Consider the following 13,160-nt stretch of genomic DNA (forward strand, 5'->3'; position numbering starts at 1 on the left):
GTGAGTATGCTATCTCAGTATTGGCATCGCAGACCTGGGGGTAGTAATGCTTTCTTTGTGCATGCGGATGCTTCTCCATTAACTCAATATCAATTTAAGTCTGTGCTGTCTAAATGTTTAAGGGAGTTGGATTTGGAAGGTTTCCGGATTACATCGAATTCTTTCCGGATTGGAGCCGCCACGGCGGCGGCTCGGTCTGGTTTGTGTGCGTCTGTGATTAAGTGGATTGGGAGATGGTCGTCTAATCATTTTAAACTGCATATTAGTCCTGATATTTCTGTAGATTGATGATTCTTTATGTTATAGTTTTCACAGGTCTCGCCGTATTGATCATCAGCCATTCTTTCATATATTGGGCTTTAGTAAGAGCTTTAGAAAGATTGTACAATGACCATCTCTCTTGGTCTGCAGATGCTGTTCGAATCTATTGGAATTGACTCAGGGGTGCTGTTAGAAATGTGTTCACTGTACCCAGACCCTGATATAATTATTTTTCGTGCAGGGGCCAATGATGTGGGCAAATTGGGTACCATTGAATTGGCCTTTTGTATGAAGCGTACTAGTGGTTATCCTATTCTAATTTTAAATTTCACTCCCATATTCATTGGGGGACACAGGAACCGTGGGTATAGCTATGTCCTCTAGGAGGCGTTGACACTAGATAAAGCTGTTAGCTCCTCCCCTGGCAGATATACCCCCTCCAGCCTGGAGAGAGAGCTTCAGTTTTTTCTAGTGTCACTAGGAGGCAAGACCTCCCTCCCAGGGTAGCTCTGAAGATTTATTATTTTAGTTTATTATTTTTCTTCTTCTCTTTCAGGTGGGAAACAGTGGTCGCCTAGCCTCCCTGTTCTCCCAGGGGGAGCACGCCAGCGTTGGTCCGCCACGCTGCCTCCTCCCCCCACAAGAAGACAAGGTGGACCAGGGCAGCCTCGCTCCCCTTCATCCCGCCAGCCAAGGGGTCGCCTAGGTCTGCCAAAGAGAAGACCCTCCCGCCATGCCAGACTCCTGCTACTCCGGTGCCAGCTGCTGAGGAGGTGACCCTGCTGGAAAAGGTACCTTATGGGCCCACTTAGGAAGGGTGAAGAGGAGGAAGATAGGTGAGTAAGGGACTAGGCGAGTATGTTAACCCTCTCCTTCCCTCCCCCCCTCCTCCCTATTTGGCAAAGCACCGGGCTCTCTGCTTCCCCCTCCCTCCCCATGATGACTGGGCCAGACACCAGGCTAAATTTATCATAGCCCTGGACCTCCGGTGGATTCCCTCCCTTTCCCTCTGTGCCGACACTACACGGGCACATATGGGGTTAACGGACGGGTATGGCTGTCTCCTGCAGGCACTGTTAGGCACAGCGGGCGGCCGAGCGCACCGCTGTGCTTTGAGTTTTTACCTCGCAACAGGAGGGGAGCGGAGGAGGCTCCCGCTCCCCAGCACCATAATCCTCCCTTCTATGGAGCGGGAGCCAAGTGCGCTGCTCCAGAGGAGAACCGCCAGCTCTGCGCCCGGGCACCGTTAAATTTAGGCCCCGGCTTTACTTTGGGCCTACCCCTTCCTTCTTCCTCCGGCCCGCGCGGCGTTCTCCACGGCCAGAGGGCGCATTCTAATGGGCATCTTCTCTCTACTTCACTTACTACTAGGCCGCAAACTTTCATCCCCGGGGGTGGGGGGGCTTCGGCTGGCGCAAATTCTTCCCGCCTTACTTCCCCCCCCCCTCCCCCAGTAGCCCGCAGAGCCCCGCCCCCGCTTTTCAGGGCTGTTAACCCTTCCTGACCAGCCATCTCTTGAGGCTGGCGCAGGATTATTGTCTATCTGCAAGGCAATGGGGCTAATGCTGCTAATTTAACCCCTTCCTGCCTCTTGTCTCCTGAGGCTGGGCATCCCAGTTTTTGTTTTTTTCCATTTTGGGTCCTCCCCCTCAGGCCTCATCGCCGCAGGACCGCCCTGTCTGTGTCAGACTGGTGGGTAATGGTACCACCCGAGTCTCGCCTGTTCTTGGAGAAACCCTTTTTAGCGCCAATAGTGGTAGGTCAGTGTCAAGCTGCTCAGGTATACAGTGGATCTTACATCAACTTAAAATTTGTAAAAGAGTGTAATAAAAGATGTGTGGATATATATTAAAAAAATATATAAGATATATATATATATATATATATATATATATATATATATATATATATATATAAAAAAAAAAACACTGGCAGCACCACCCTGAGAGGTATGGAAAAATAGACGGGTGCAATGTCCAAGTACGGTAAAAGGTGCTTACCCACTTATAGAAAACAAAAATCGGACTGCACTCCAAGCGACTCTTCAGAAAATGTATTTTATTCACCCATTTGGTGGCAAAAGCGACGTTTCGGCTCAAGCATGCTTGAGAAAGGCTCATGCTTGAGCCGAAACGTCGCTTTTGCCACCAAATGGGTGAATAAAATACATTTTTTGAAGAGTCCCTTGGAGTGCAGTCCGATTTTTGTTTTCTATATCTATATATATATATATATATATATATATATATATATATATATATATATATATATATATATATATATATATATATATATATATATAGTACAGACCAAAAGTTTGGACACACCTTCTCATTCAAAGAGTTTTCTTTATTTTCATGCCTGCGCCGCCTACTTTATGAATGAAGCAGGCGCGTGACGTATGACACACGCTGCCAGCGCCCGTCCTCCCGGCCTGCCTCCTCCCTCCTCTCTGCTACCTACCGAGCGGCGAGCGCTTGTACTGTAGTTGTAAGTAATACACAGCGCTCATTATGCGATTATATGCATAACAATTTACTATTAGAGATACAATAATATACAGTGAGCGGGGCCCGTGTAGTAGAATACAGTCACTGCACGGGCCCCGCTGTCATTATAAAAGCAGATGCCAGCCCCCAGCCCGTGTATTGAGGGTCATTCACTACAGGGACACGTATGGAGGGGATCTGTGGATGACACATAGCATAAGATGCTATATATGTGTTACCCACAGATCCCCCCCCATAAGTGTCACCCACAGATCCCCCCCCATAAGTGTCACCCACAGATCCCCCCCATAAGTGTCACCCACAGATCCCCCCCATAAGTGTCACCCACAGATCCCCCCCATAAGTGTCACCCACAGATCCCCCCCATAAGTGTCACCCACAGACCCCCCCCATAAGTGTCACCCACAGATCCCCCCCATAAGTGTCACCCACAGATCCCCCCCATAAGTGTCACCCACAGATCCCCCCCATAGGTGTCACCCACAGATCCCCCCCCATAGGTGTCACCCACAGATCCCCCCCATAGGTGTCACCCACAGATCCCCCCCATAGGTGTCACCCACAGATCCCCCCCATAGGTGTCACCCACAGACGCCGGTGCGTCTTATAGGGCGAAAAATACGGTATATCAGAAAAAGGCAGCACTCCAAGGATAAATGAAAAAACAGTCACCTTTTATTCACCCATATGGGCAGCGCAACGTTTCGGCTCAGCACTAGAGCCTTTCTCAAGCAAAAGTGAGGACATAATGCAACATACTTTATAGTCCAGATAATCATACCAATTCAATAAACAGTTAATACATAAACCTACACAAATGGTAAATACATCTTTCACAAAATCATGATTTAAAAAATAAATAAAAATAAAAATAACTTGGTGATAGTGATGAGTGATATACAGCACTTGACATAATTATATTCATAATATGCAGTGTTAAATATACAAAATTCATAAACTATTGATGATTATCAATTAGATTTCATGTGTGTAAAGTGCATAGTGCAATTAGTAATTCATCATGCTTGGACACATACCGCTGGGGAAGAAGGAGGAGGGGAGAGGCAATACACGAACTCATGAATCCAGGGTCATGGCGTCCTGCAAATTCCACATGTCAGGCTCAGCGTGTCTAGGTTCAAAGTGCGCATGTCCATTATGACGTACGTACCCACATCGGCAGCACAGAAGGAGATGTCACTACCGACATGTGCATAACAAACCGGAGGCAGCATCCGCCATATTTATAAAGGGAAAAGAACCTTGCAGCCCTATTCACTCTATTCAAAAGAGTGTCAAATACAGATAACAGACATATTTATTATTTATGAGGATGGGACAGAGTAACAAGCACATATTCTGATCGTCCCAGTGCCGGCCGCTACCCCTCTTCCGAGAGGCAGCATACCGTACAGGGTGGCAGGCACTACTGTTGTCAGCATGTCACTGCGACATCGGATCAAAGCCCTGCCCAACAAGTGGGACCAGTATATTATACACAGATGTGCAAAGGAGGGATCTCCCCCTATATACTATTTGTCCTTCTGTATAGAACTATAATATCTTAAGCAAGGATCCCAATATAGCCGCACATGTCCTATGACACAATAAGTCCAGCAAATAAGGACGTCATGACCCCGGCCAAAGCATGCTCCTCCACAACTCCCAGTTCACCCGCGTAACTCCAAGTATCTAAAAAGGAGAAGAAAAAGGAAGTATAAATAAAACTCATTGAGAAATATCTGAAAAGAATTTATCTTTTGTGTTTATATACAAAAAATATTTGTCCAATTATAACTACCAAATACACAGTACCACAGCCCAACCCACCATACGGGAAAAAGAGGGCAAGCCTACCCGTCTCGGAACAAACCTCCTGGATTATAATCCGCATTTAATCCATGTGGTTTTAGGGATCCTAGTCTATGGATCCAGAATAGTTACTTTTTTTTAAGCAGTAATGATCTATTGCCACCTCTCCTTTGTATAGGGACGTGGTCAATAATACAACATCTCAGCTCACTCTCTTTATGCTTACACTCAGAAAAGTGTTTAGAAACCGGTAAATCAAGTCTTCGTTTTCTAATAGAATATCTATGATTGTTCAGTCGCGTTTTAAAATCCGTGGTAGTTTCATCCACTTATAGTAATTGACATGGACAGGTGAGCACGTAAATAACCGTAGCTAGAATCACATGTAAGGTGAAACTTTATAGGATACAAAACGCCAGTACCAGGATGTGTAAAGGATCCCCCCCTCATGACATATCTGCAATTAACGCAGCAGAGACAGGGAAAACAGCTGTGTCTAGGTTGCGTTAATGTAGTCTGCCTAATCACTCTACCAGGACCCACATCAGCCCTAACCAGCTGATCACGCAACTTTTTTCAACCCAAATTTTTTTTTGCATTATGTCGTTCTCTACAACTGATTCATCCAGTGGCTCCACCTATACCCAGGACGCAGCTGACCGGATTCTGCGGGGAATCGAGGTAGATGCCGCTTTTCTCAGTATACCCTCCGCTAAGGAATTAAAAAGGAATTAAACACAAAAGATAAATTCTTTTCAGATATTTCTCAATGAGTTTTATTTATACTTCCTTTTTCTTCTCCTTTTTAGATACTTGGAGTTACGCGGGTGAACTGGGAGTTGTGGAGGAGCATGCTTTGGCCGGGGTCGTGACGTCCTTATTTGCTGGACTTATTGTGTCATAGGACATGTGCGGCTATATTGGGATCCTTGCTTAAGATATTATAGTTCTATACAGAAGGACAAATAGTATATAGGGGGAGATCCCTCCTTTGCACATCTGTGTATAATATACTGGTCCCACTTGTTGGGCAGGGCTTTGATCCGATGTCGCAGTGACATGCTGACAACAGTAGTGCCTGCCACCCTGTACGGTATGCTGCCTCTCGGAAGAGGGGTAGCGGCCGGCACTGGGACGATCAGAATATGTGCTTGTTACTCTGTCCCATCCTCATAAATAATAAATATGTCTGTTATCTGTATTTGACACTCTTTTGAATAGAGTGAATAGGGCTGCAAGGTTCTTTTCCCTTTATAAATATGGCGGATGCTGCCTCCGGTTTGTTATGCACATGTCGGTAGTGACATCTCCTTCTGTGCTGCCGATGTGGGTACGTACGTCATAATGGACATGCGCACTTTGAACCTAGACACGCTGAGCCTGACATGTGGAATTTGCAGGACGCCATGACCCTGGATTCATGAGTTCGTGTATTGCCTCTCCCCTCCTCCTTCTTCCCCAGCGGTATGTGTCCAAGCATGATGAATTACTAATTGCACTATGCACTTTACACACATGAAATCTAATTGATAATCATCAATAGTTTATGAATTTTGTATATTTAACACTGCATATTATGAATAATATAATATGTCAAGTGCTGTATATCACTCATCACTATCACCAAGTTATTATTATATATTTTTGGGGTTTATTTTTTAATCATGATTTTGTGAAAGATGTATTTACCATTTGTGTAGGTTTATGTATTACCGTATTTTTCGCCATATGAGACGCACTTTTTCCCCCCTAAAAGTGGGTGAAAAATAGCAGTGCGTCTTATGGGGCGAATGGTGCTGATTTTGCCGTATTTTCAATGATGCACCCGCCGCGATGCCGTGCGGCGGGTGTATCAGCTGTGAGGAAGGAGGGGCTGGGGGCTGGCATCTGCATTTATAATGACAGCGGGGCCCGTGCAGTGACTGTATTCTACTACACGGGCCCCGCTCACTGTATAATCGTATCTGTATTCTGTAATAGTTAATTGTGTATATAATGTAATCGCATAATCAGCGCTACTTACAACTACAAGCGCTCGGTAGGTAGCAGAGAGGAGGGAGGAGGCAGGACGGGCGGGCGGCGCGTCACTCACTACGTCACGCGCCTGCGCCGCCCACTTTATGAATGAAGCAGGCAGCGTGGGCGCATGACGTAGTGACTCACGATGCCAGCGCCCGTCCTCCCGGCCTGCCTCCTCCCTCCTCCCTGCTACCTACCGAGTGCTTGTAGTTGTAAGTAGCGCTGATTATGCGATTACATTATATACACTTAACTATTACAGAATACAGATACGATTATACAGTGAGCGGGGCTCGTGTAGTAGAATACAGTCACTGCACGGGCCCCGCTGTCATTAGAAAAGAAGATGCGACCCCCACCCCTTGTATTGAGGGTCATTCACTACAGGGACACTGTTATGGAGGGCATCTGTGGATGACACATAGCATAAGATGCTATATATGTGCCACCCAGAGACCCCAATAAGTGTCGCCCACAGATCCCCCATAACTGTGCGTCGCCCACAGATCCCCCATAACTGTGCGTCGCCCACAGATCCCCCATAACTGTGCGTCGCCCACAGATCCCCCATAACTGTGCGTCGCCCACAGATCCCCCATAACTGTGCGTCGCCCACAGATCCCCCATAACTGTGCGTCGCCCACAGATCCCCCATAACTGTGCGTCGCCCACAGATCCCCCATAACTGTGCGTCGCCCACAGATCCCCCATAACTGTGCGTCGCCCACAGATCCCCCATAACTGTGCGTCGCCCACAGATCCCCCATAACTGTGCGTCGCCCACAGATCCCCCATAACTGTGCGTCGCCCACAGATCCCCCATAACTGTGCGTCGCCCACAGATCCCCCATAACTGTGCGTCGCCCACAGATCCCCCATAACTGTGCGTCGCCCACAGATCCCCCATAACTGTGCGTCGCCCACAGATCCCCCATAACTGTGCGTCGCCCACAGATCCCCCATAACTGTGCGTCGCCCACAGATCCCCCATAACTGTGCGTCGCCCACAGATCCCCCATAACTGTGCGTCGCCCACAGATCCCCCATAACTGTGCGTCGCCCACAGATCCCCCATAACTGTGCGTCGCCCACAGATCCCCCATAACTGTGCGTCGCCCACAGATCCCCCATAACTGTGCGTCGCCCACAGATCCCCCATAACTGTGCGTCGCCCACAGATCCCCCATAACTGTGCGTCGCCCACAGATCCCCCATAACTGTGCGTCGCCCACAGATCCCCCATAACTGTGCGTCGCCCACAGATCCCCCATAACTGTGCGTCGCCCACAGATCCCCCATAACTGTGCGTCGCCCACAGATCCCCCATAACTGTGCGTCGCCCACAGATCCCCCATAACTGTGCGTCGCCCACAGATCCCCCATAACTGTGCGTCGCCCACAGATCCCCCATAACTGTGCGTCGCCCACAGATCCCCCATAACTGTGCGTCGCCCACAGATTCCCCCATAACATATTTTTTCTTATTTTCCTCCTCAAAAACCTAGGTGCGTCTTATGGGCCGGTGCGTCTTATAGGGCGAAAAATACGGTAATTGTTTATTGAATTGGTATGATTATCTGGACTATAAAGTATGTTGCATTATGTCCTAACTTTTGCTTGAGAAAGGCTCTAGTGCTGAGCCGAAACGTTGCGCTGCCTACGTGGGTGAATAAAAGGTGACTGTTTTTTCATTTATCCTTGGAGTGCTGCCTTTTTCTGATATTTTGTATACAAGGACTGCTTATCCTCTGGGCCGTGCACCCTTCTACTGACTGAACCCTTTGTGCTGCCTCATTTTTTATATCTGCATTATTAGCATCAGGCTTTGCACAAATCTTTATAACCTTTTTTTTTAATTTTTTTATTTTTTTTATTTCAACCAAAATATTTTTTTTCATTATGTCGTTCTCTACAACTGATTCACCCAGTGGCTTCACCTATACCCAGGACGCAGCTGACCGGATTCTGCGGGGAATCGAGGGAGATGCCGCTTTTCTCAGTATACCCTCCGCTAAGGAATTAAAAAGAAAATATGAATTTCTATCCAGACGGTCCATATCTATAAGGCTCCATATGACGACACTCGGTGAATATTATAAAGCTCAACGTATTCCTAGGGGCATGAGATCCGTTAAAATTCTTGAAGCGATCCAGGCTGGGGGGGTGTTTGGTTTACAGGTGTAGTATGCTTATCCTGGTAAACCGCCCCCCTCGTGAAGTGAGTAAATAAGCCTACGATACTACAGTATTTTTATTATATGTACTCTTATCCTTTTAAACAGATTTTACCTGTTTTATACAACCCATTCGCCCCACTACACCACACTATGTCGTGTATGACACTACAGATTACGGTCTCTTAGGCACTTGAGACAGAATGTAGTGTACTTATGCTCATCCATTCCGAATTTGTTCCTACCTTGCGTGTATATCTTTTTTATATATATATATATATATATATATATATATATAATATATATATATATATTATTATTTTTATATATTTTATATCTTTATATATTTTTTTTATATATATCCACACATCTTTTATTACTCTTTTACAAATTTTAAGTTGATGTAAGATCCACTGTATACCTGAGCAGCTTGACACTGACCTACCACTATTGGCGCTAAAAAGGGTTTCTCCAAGAACAGGCAGTCTACCATTACCCACCAGTCCCCCTAGTTCGGCATACTCTCATATCCTTTACAGGCAGACACTTGTCGACCTGACAAACCCCGAGCAGCCTCTAGTATCTAGCACTCTACTGCCTTTCCACCCCACTCCTACAAACCCGAGCCGCCTCAAGTTTTTCAGATCTAGTGGAATCCCTTCCAACAGATCTGTCTGACCCTCAAAACTTTCTTTCTCTGTGTCAGGCTGGGCCAGTGTCCTAGCACGGACAGAGGAGGACCTCTCAGTTCCCAATCCACCCTCCAGGATCGCTTGATTGGTATTCTCCACCTGCGTAATCCAATGGTGGACCTCCGGACCTTCCCAATCACCCTCTGGGCCGTTTGGTTGATAGGCACCACCTGCGCATTCCAATGGTGGACCTTCCCAATCACCCTCCGAGGTCGTTGGGTGATATGACACTACCTGCGCAATCCACTGGTGAACATCTGGACCTTTCCGATCACCCTCCGGGGTTGTTGGGTGATATGACACTACTTGCGCAATCCACTGGTGGACCTCTGGACTTCCACTACCACTGAGTGCAGTGCTTGCTGTAAGCATTACCCCCTTTCATTGGTGGGATAATTGCAACATTGCCGCTTCCACAAGTGATCCACTACCGTGGGGAATGAGTACACATCTTGGATGTTGCACTTCAACTAGGCCACGGCTATAGGTGCCTTAGCTTCTGCTACAAGTGGAGCGTAGCGAGTATCGATACACGCTGGTGCCCTGTACTCTTCTTCTAATGGGAGGTGGTTGTGCTTTTTTGGTGACGCCAGTGGATACTGGGGCTGATTCCACGTTGTGTCCTTTTCCTTCGGTGCCGGTTTGGGGCATGAATATGACAACCTCTCTCCTCAGGCGGTTGCCCAGTGTCACTCATGTTTCCTAGCGTCCCCCATCTCCATGGTCCTCCTCTATTCCACTATGTGTCTTCAACAATATGTAGTGCGTACACCATGGCATGTAATATTGTGATTACGTTCCAGCAAGTCGGGTGTTACACTGACTCTATATTCTCTATCCGCCATTCCTGATGTGGGAGGTGGTTGTGCTGGCACTCTGGTTTAGCTTGCAGCGTGTTCTCCTCCTCTGGTGCGGATTTTACGCTGGTACTAGCATTCGCAGTCGCTACAGTGGGGCATTCCCTCAGGTAGGGGTTCTACCCTGACTCTGGCTTGGTGGTTGTTCCTGTTCAACGCCCTTCCCAGGTGGAGTTTTTAAGGTTAGCTCCTTCCCTGGGGCAGTATGGTACCATGGCTTCTACCGGATTCCTCTAGTCTCCCCCTCAGTTCCTACTTCTACAGGTGAATCTTACCCGTTGGTCCTGGGTGTACTACCCGTATCTACAACTACCTCTCAAGACTTGACTAATGACTGCCATGTCAGTCCGATAGTAGTCATGCCTTTTCACTGCACATTCCGTGGCTAGACTACGAAACTCACCACGCCAGGCGGAGCGGGGGTGCTGTCACTACTCACCACCGTTGATGGAGTTTCGTTTCTGGAACGGAACACCCCTTCTGTTCTTCCTCCTCGAGGCAGGAGTTTTTCTCTCATCTTAGTCTGGTCAAAATTTCAGTTGACCAGCGTTGGTACGCTGTCAATACACGGTCGCTGACGGAACTCCACCGCCGGTGATTCTCATATAGTCTCTACTTCTACCTATCCAATGTATTGATTCCTTGGCTTGCGATTGGACATACCTCATTCAGGCGTTTTTTTCTCGGTAGTTTATCAGCCAGCTTCTCAGTCTCTCCACAAGCCTTCATTTCTGGGGATATCGGTGGACCAATTACAGTTTCCGTGGAGCGCTTCCCTTTAGCAGAGGTGGATCCTGCTGTCCTGGGTTTTTGGTTTAGTCCTTGGTTCCTTAATGGGTCAAGTTCGGTTCTTTCTATCCTTTTCCAGCGTCCTCTGACTCACCCGGGGCCCATAATAACCTTCCTTCAGGGAATGGCACATACAGTTCCTCCGTACCGTCCTCCTTGCCGCCTTGGAATCTGAACTTAGTCCACTTTCAGCACTCTGGAATTCTCCCCTTGAACCCTTGCGGGAGATGTCACTCCGACTCCTTCCTGGAAGGTAGTTTTTTTTCACATCCATCAGACGGGTGTCCGGGTTGGGGCGCTCTCTTGCAGAGAACCTTCCTGGTTCTTCGCAGGGGAAAGATGTTCTCCGGCCCGTTCATTCCTTCTCCTGACGGTGGTCTCTGATTTCCATTTCAATGAAGAAATTGTCCTTCCATCTCGGTGTCCCTCACCTTCGCACCCTAGGGAAAGGGAGTTACACCATTTGGACATTGTCAGGGCTCTGAAGATTTATTTGCCAGCCTCCAGTTCCTTCCGGCATACGGACTCCCCTTTTTTGTCATCCCGGAGGGTCCTCACAAGGCATTGGTGGCCTCCAGGGTGGCAATTGCACGTCTGCAATTGCTGAAGCATACCGCACCCGGGACAGAGTTCCGCCCTTCGGTGTCACGGCTCACTCCACCAGAGCGCAGGATTCAAGGTTCGGCCACGCGGTTGTGCAAGGCGGCTGCTGTCCTCCTTACGCACATTCACAAAATTTTTGCCAGGTGCATACTTATGCATCGGCGGGTGCTGCCTTGGGCCGCATGGTCTTGCAGGCGGCAGTTCTTAGATGCCTGCAGGGATGCTTGCTTCCATTGGTCTGTGGTTTTTCCGTCCCTGTGGACTGCTTTTGGACATCCTACGGTTCCTGTGTCCCCCAATAAATATGGGCGAGAAAAGTAGATTTTTGTATAACTTACCAGTAAAATCTCTTTCTCGCTTTTCATTGGGGGACACAGCACTTACCCAGTATTGTTGTTTGGCCACAGTTGCTGGTTAGAACCTAGTTGGGTTCTTGGCATGGTTGGTGTTCCATGTTTTTATCTTTGGTTGGCTTGCTTCTCCTACTGCTTGTACGCAAACTGAAGCTCTCTCTCCAGGCTGGAGGGGGTATAGCTGCCAGGGGAGGAGCTAACAGCTTTATCTAGTTTCAACGGCTCCTAGAGGACATAGCTATACCCACGGTTTCTGTGTCCCCCAATGAAGAGCGAGAAAGAGATTTTACTGGTAAGTTATACAAAAATCTCCTTATTTAGATAAGATTAGGATATGCTTGAATAGAATTATGGCTCGTTTTATGCCTTTAGTTTGGGGGTTTTCCTTTAGGCACGTGGACCTTGAAGGGGGTTTGCCCGGCCTTTATTTTTCAGATAAGATTAATTTGTCAGAGATTGGTTTGGATATTTTTAACTTGGACATGCAAGCTATAATTGAAATAGCTATGGGTGGGCAATATAGACGATATGCAATATAAATTTGGCCAACGATAGAGATTTAGTTTATATCGCGGTAGAACATGGCTTGCGCCGCTCTCGGCACGCACCATGTTCTCCTGAGCCGGCACAGTGGAGAAGGAGGGGGTCCCTCCCTCCCCACTGTGTGCAGCTGCCGCTGACCACTAATGAGAACAGACTAGGAGGAGGAGGGAAGGGACTGTGGTCACTGCGCCACCAATGAATATAGTTAATATGCCTGAATACAAACGTAGCCTGCATGTGCCGGCCATATCCCATACCTGGCCTCTATTACTGCGCGCCATGATCCGCCGCAATTAACCCCTCAGGTCCTGAGGGGTTAATTGCGGCGGATCACGGCGCGCAGTAATAAAGGCCAGGTATGGGATATGGCCGGCACATGCAGGCTACGTTTGTATTCAGGCATATTAACTATATTCATTGGTGGCATAGTGGCCACAGCCCCTCCCTTCTACTCCCCCTCTTCTAAGTATTATATAAATTGCGCCCCCCCGCTCCACACAATTAAATAATTGGTGGCAGTGGCCCCAGGGTGGCAGCTTCTGATCAG

General features: G+C 47.7%; 1 protein-coding gene across 1 annotated transcript in view; it reads left to right on the plus strand.

The window, feature by feature from the left end:
* The first annotated feature begins 845 nt into the window (after positions 1-845).
* The window catches only part of NUDT8 (nudix hydrolase 8), a 33,365-nt gene continuing 21,050 nt past the window's right edge, over positions 846-13,160 (plus strand). The window contains exon 1 of the mRNA XM_040435132.1: positions 846-1,052. The gene's annotated coding sequence lies outside the window, so the exon portion shown is untranslated. The remainder of the gene's footprint in view (positions 1,053-13,160) is intronic.

Source organism: Bufo bufo, chromosome 6 (assembly GCF_905171765.1).
Source record: "Bufo bufo chromosome 6, aBufBuf1.1, whole genome shotgun sequence".
NCBI classification, from domain to species: domain Eukaryota; kingdom Metazoa; phylum Chordata; class Amphibia; order Anura; family Bufonidae; genus Bufo; species Bufo bufo.